The sequence below is a fragment of the Medicago truncatula genome, chromosome 3, assembly GCF_003473485.1.
Source record: "Medicago truncatula cultivar Jemalong A17 chromosome 3, MtrunA17r5.0-ANR, whole genome shotgun sequence".
NCBI classification, from domain to species: Eukaryota; Viridiplantae; Streptophyta; class Magnoliopsida; order Fabales; family Fabaceae; genus Medicago; species Medicago truncatula.
This window is the reverse complement of record NC_053044.1, coordinates 14649604-14655634: the sequence shown is the minus strand read 5'-3', so window position 1 is coordinate 14655634 and position 6031 is coordinate 14649604.

The window sequence follows — 6031 nt, the reverse complement described above, 5'->3', positions numbered from 1 at the left end:
ACTGCTCCAGTGTTGATTCTACCGAAGTCAGATGAACCTTTTGTGGTGTATTGTGATGCGTCCAAGTTGGGTTTAGGAGATGTGCTTATGCAAGAAGGTAAAGTGGTAGCTTATGCTTCAAGACAGTTGAGACTTCATGAGAAGAATTATCCTACGCATGACCTCAAGTTGGCGGCCGTAGTCTTTGTATTGAAGATATGGAGACATTACTTGTATGGTTCGAGATTTGAGGTGTTTAGTGATCACAAGAGTTTGAAGTATTTGTTCGATCAGAAGGAATTGAATATGAGACAGCGTAGATGGCTAGAATTGCTGAAAGATTATGACTTTGGTTTGAATTATCATCCAGGTAAAGCTAATGTTGTTGCAGATGCCTTGAGTAGGAAGACATTGCATATGTCCGCTTTGACGGTTAGAGAGTTCGAGTTACTTGAATAGTTCAGAGATATGAGTTTGGTTTGCGAATGGTCACCTCAGAGTGTGAAACTGGGTATGCTGAAGATTGATAGTGAATTTCTAAAAAGTATCAAGGAAGCACAGAAAGTTGATGTAAAGTTTGTGGACTTGTTGGTTGCTAGAGATCAGACTGAAGACAGTGATTTTAAAATCGATGATCAAGGTGTGTTGAGATTCCGAGGGAGAATTTGTATTCCAAACAATGAGGAGATTAAGAAGATGATTCTTGAAGAGAGTCATAGAAGTAGCTTGAGTATTCATCCGGGAGCTACAAAGATGTATCATGATTTAAAGAAGATTTTCTGGTGGTCAGGTTTGAAACGAGATGTGGCACAGTTTGTGTATTCCTGTTTAGTTTGTCAGAAGTCGAAAGTCGTGCATCAGAAACCTGCCGGAATGATGGTACCTTTAGATGTGCCAGAATGGAAATGGGATAGTATATCAATGGATTTTGTGACGAGTTTTTCGAATACTCCCAGAGGGAACGACGCAATTTGGGTTATTGTTGATAGATTGACGAAGTCGGCTCATTTTCTACCGATTAATATTAGTTTCCCTGTTGCCCAGTTGGCAGAGATTTATATCAAGGAGATTGTGAAGTTGCATGGTGTTCCTTCGAGCATTGTATCAGATAGAGATCCAAGATTTACTTCTAGATTTTGGAAAAGTTTGCAAGAGGCTTTGGGTTCAAAGTTGAGATTGAGTTCGGCGTATCATCAACAGACAGATGGTCAGTCGGAGAGGACAATTCAGTCGCTAGAGGATTTGTTGAGGATTTGTGTTCTTGAGCAAGGAGGAACTTGGGATAGTCATCTTCCGTTGATCGAGTTCACATACAATAATAGTTATCATTCTAGTATTGGAATGGCACCTTTCGAGGCTTTATATGGTCGGAGATGCAGAACTCCGTTGTGCTGGTTTGAGTCAGGTGAAAGAGTGGTCTTAGGACCGGAGATTGTTCAGCAAACTACTGAGAAAGTTCAGATGATTCAAGAGAAAATGAAAGCGTCGCAGAGTCGACAAAAGAGTTATCATGATAAGCGTAGAAAAGATCTTGAGTTTCAGGAAGGAGACCACGTATTTTTGAGAGTCACTCCTATGACTGGTGTAGGACGTGCATTGAAGTCAAAGAAGTTGACCCCGAAGTTCATTGGTCCGTATCAGATATTGGAAAGAGTTGGAACGGTGGCTTATCGAGTGGGTTTACCACCGCATCTTTCGAATTTGCACAACATTTTCCATGTGTCGCAACTTCGGAAGTATGTTCCAGATCCATCTCATGTAATCTAGAGTGACGATGTGCAAGTTAGAGACAACCTTACGGTAGAGACTTTACCGGTGAGGATTGATGATCGTAAAGTGTAGACGTTGAGAGGCAAGGAGATACCTCTCGTGAGAGTCGTTTGGACGGGAGCGACTTATGAATGCTTGACGTGGGAGCTTGAGAGTAAGATGCTGGAGTCTTATCCAGAGTTGTTTGCTTGAGGTAAATTTTCGAGGACGAAAATCTTTTAAGTGGGGGAGAGTTGTAACGCCCACTTTCGTTAATTGTTTATTTAATCGAGTTTAGGCGACTATATTATATTTATATAATATATGCATGATTTTGGTATGAATTGAATGATTTACGACTATATTGATGGTTTGGTTGATATTGAGATAAGTTATGAGTTTTGGAAGATTTGATAAGATTAAGGGACTTATTTTATTGTTAAATAAAATAAAGATTTGAAAATAATATAAAATATTTAGTTGAGGGCTGTTTTGATATTTTAGATAGTTTTGGGGGAGGAAGTGAGATAAGATAAGTAATTAAGAGGAGATATAAAAGAGTTAGACCTAGTTTTAGAAAAACTATTGTACGTGAAAACTTTTGGAAAAGGGAGAAAAGTTAGAAGGGAGAAACCAAGAGGGAGAGCTGCGATTTTCTGCAAATTAAGGTATGGGTGAGACTAATAACTCAGTATTGTTAATTGAATGTAATTCTGATGATTAGTTAGCAAGAATTATGATTGAATTGGAGAAAACGAAAACTAGGTCAAATCCCTAGAATTGATGATTAAACGGTAGGAATTGATTAAATTGGTGTAGAAAGTGTTCCTGGACCTTAGATAATGTTTAGGACAAACTTTGGAATCAATACTAGGCTTAGAACCCTGGGAATCGTCGGATTTTTGTGAAAATAGGAAGCCTAGCCGTCGCGACATTCACCGCTCGCCACGGCGAGCTATGAACCTCGCCTCGCGAATGATGATCTTCATCGCTCGCCATGCGAGCCTTTCCCTTCGCCTCGCGAGTTCTTTCGGTATTGCTCGCCATAGCGAGCACCCTTACTCGCCATAGCGAGCTAAGGCAGAGAGCATGTTGGATTTTGTAATTTTGACTTTTTAGTTGGACCTTGAGTGCCTTTGAGTGCCTGAACATACCTAGTAATGATTAGGGATGAATGTAGGACAAGATTAAACCCAGAACATCATTAGTTTGGAACTTGTCTTGTACTCGCCATGGCGAGTAAGAATTCTCGCCTCGCGAGCACTTCCAGGTTGGAGTGTAATGAGTGCTTGTGCGATCTGTGTCGCACGTTTGGATCAAGAGTGAACCCCCTTATGATAATGAGACCTAATGATGAAGTTTAATGCAGTCTGCTAAGCTTTTAAGATATGTTGATATAAATTGAGCATGAATTAATGTATTAATCATTATGTAAGATATAATGAAATATTATGATGCTATTGAATTGCAATTGATATATTGATATCATCCGTTGTTGTGACTTGACTGTGCTGCTGCTGTTGTTTAACTAAGTGCATAATGTCTATATATGATGAAATGATGACGTTTAGCTCCAAATTATTGGATGCATATTGATATGTTGATTAAGGTGATTTGTTGTTAAAAGTCCATGCATTAGCATTCATTGAGCTTAGTCCTCACCACGATTATTAGGAGCTTTGTCCTCCGCACGATTTATTAGGAGCTTTGTCCTCCGCACGATTAAAGTATATTAATACTTATGATGACGATTGGTACCACATGCATATAAGGAGTCTTAAGAGTATTGTCGCATTGTCATGTCTAATATGCTATGTTGTTGATGACGATTGAATATGTGATTACGTGATAAATGTTTATCTGATATGCAAAGTTGTTTAAGATTAATGTGATGTTAATTATGATTCGAATTACTTTGATTAACATTATTTTGTCATGAAATCTCACCCCTTATGCTTGAAAATGTTGCCCTTCATATGGGTAACTTGCAGGTGATCGTGCTTAGTGTGCAGTTTCCGTCGTGAGTGGCCTTGCCTTCACTGTGTCGTCTAGGTCGCTCTGATACGTAACAGGATGGGGCTATATGTTATGCATGCTTCGTTCTATTACGTGAATAATATGCTATTTGTGATATTGAACTAACTCTTTTGAGATTACTTTGATGGGGCCTGCGTGCCAAAACATTTTATGATTATGATATAATTTCCGCTGCAATGTTTAAGATATTTGGTTAAATTATTATTTAACTGTTTTGGTTTATGTTATATGTGATATCCCGTTGTTTATGCGGCTTACTCTGTTAAATAATTTAAGAAATTTGTATATTGGGGAAACGGGGTGTTACACCAGGAGTCTTTCCCGGTCAACCTGAAACAAACCCCAAAGCTCATGTCAATGCTATTTCTCTTGGGGGTAGTAAGTTAGAAGAGACCGTTGGTAAAGCCAAAAGTGTCAACGGAGAGAGTGTTAAGCTTCTAGGTGAGAAGGATGCGATAGAGAAACCACTTGACGAGAACAAAGCCCTTTCCCCATTAAGGCTCGTTAAGCTTAACTTGGAGGCTCAATTTAATAAATTCTTAAACATACTTAAAAAGATTTGCATTCAGATTCCCTTTACTGAAGCTTTGTCTCGTATGCCTCTATATGCCATGTTTTTAAAAGACATTTTTTCAAAGAAAAAGGCTATAGAGCAAAATGAGACAATAGCTTTGACAAGAGAAAAAAGTGAAATCATCAAGAAGCCACCTCGAAAGCTTAGAGATCCAGGAAGTTTTACCATCCCTTGTATGATAGGGAGTGAAACCTTAAACCGAGCCTTATGTGATTTAGGAGCTAGTAGATCACAAACTTAAGAGGTAGAGAGAGAAAGTAGATCACAAACTTGGAGAAGAGGAAAGAAGGGGAAGCTTGAGAAGGCTTGAGGTTTGAAAAGCTAGGGGGAGATTGAAGCTTAAGCTAGTGGACTCAAGACCTAGAGGTAAAGGGGATAGATTCATTTCATCAATTAAGCTATAATTTCTTCTTTGTGATTATGGGTCATAAGTGATTATTGTGAATTATGATTTTTTGTGATTTTTGATGATGAATTCCGTTCTCTTAATTTGTTTGTAGTTATATGTTAAACTTCATGGAACTGATATGTTTATGTGCTTAATTTCATAGTTGTTGTTTGTGATAAGTTGTTTTGATGATTTTTGCTTAATTAAGTGTAAACCATGAATTGATGAGTGATTATTGTTGGAACAAGTTTAATTTCACTTCATAAACTGGGTTTTTGAGAGGATACCCAAAAACTGGGTTGTCTGTACTGGTGTAACTCGCAGGGCGACTTGCTCAGTGCAACAACCCATGTTTTGGGGCGTTCCGGGTACTTGGGGTTGATCAGGACTTCCCTAAATGATTATTTTGATGTATTTAACTGTTGTTATGCATTCTAAACCTTTGGAAACATCAAATGAATTGGGTTGAGATAGGTTTTGTGAATCGAATTTAAATTATTTGAAAAATGTTCAAGAACATGAGATTTTCCGAAACTCGTTTTCACAAGGGAAAAGGGTAGGGTTAGGGTTGTTTACTGTAATAATGATTTTTAAAATGGTTTTGGACGATATACATGAGCTATAACTTGGTCTTGCTTTGAAAACTGGATTTCTTTTGGAAAATGATAAAGTGAGACGAATTTAGTGAAATTTTGGAATTAATCGAAATTGGCTTGTAAAGTGGATATATATAAGCTATTGTGATTAATGTGATATGTGGATATGCTTTGTTTAGGTGTTTTAACATGTATGCTTTAAACACCTCTTAAAAAAGATTGGCTTGTCAGATTATGATCTAAAGCCACATGATGTTGTGCTCTCTAACAGTCCCGTTCCTAGAGTTTTACGGGCCTTAGGCATAATATGAAAAAAGGGCCCTTACATAATGCATCATAGTTTTTTTAGCTCATTGTTGTGTTTTTTTGCTTTTCATTTCGTTTTTTTATTTTGCTTTTCACTACAAAATAAATGATTTTTTTAGACAACATCTGAAAATAAATTAAATATTCTATATACAATTAAAATAGAATTTGCTTTGTTACGAAAATTATCCCAATTTCTTGGATAATAAATATCGTCGATATTTTTAATATCAATGAAGTACATTATTAGGAGCAAAGGACCCAAAAAAATATCACCAATTTCTTCAATAATAAATTTTTGAGCATATTATCAAGAAAAGCCAAATTTTTTTAAAGGAGGGTGTATATAGAAAATTTTGTGTTACAGGGGATATATATAACAAATCTCACTAAAAGAGCCAA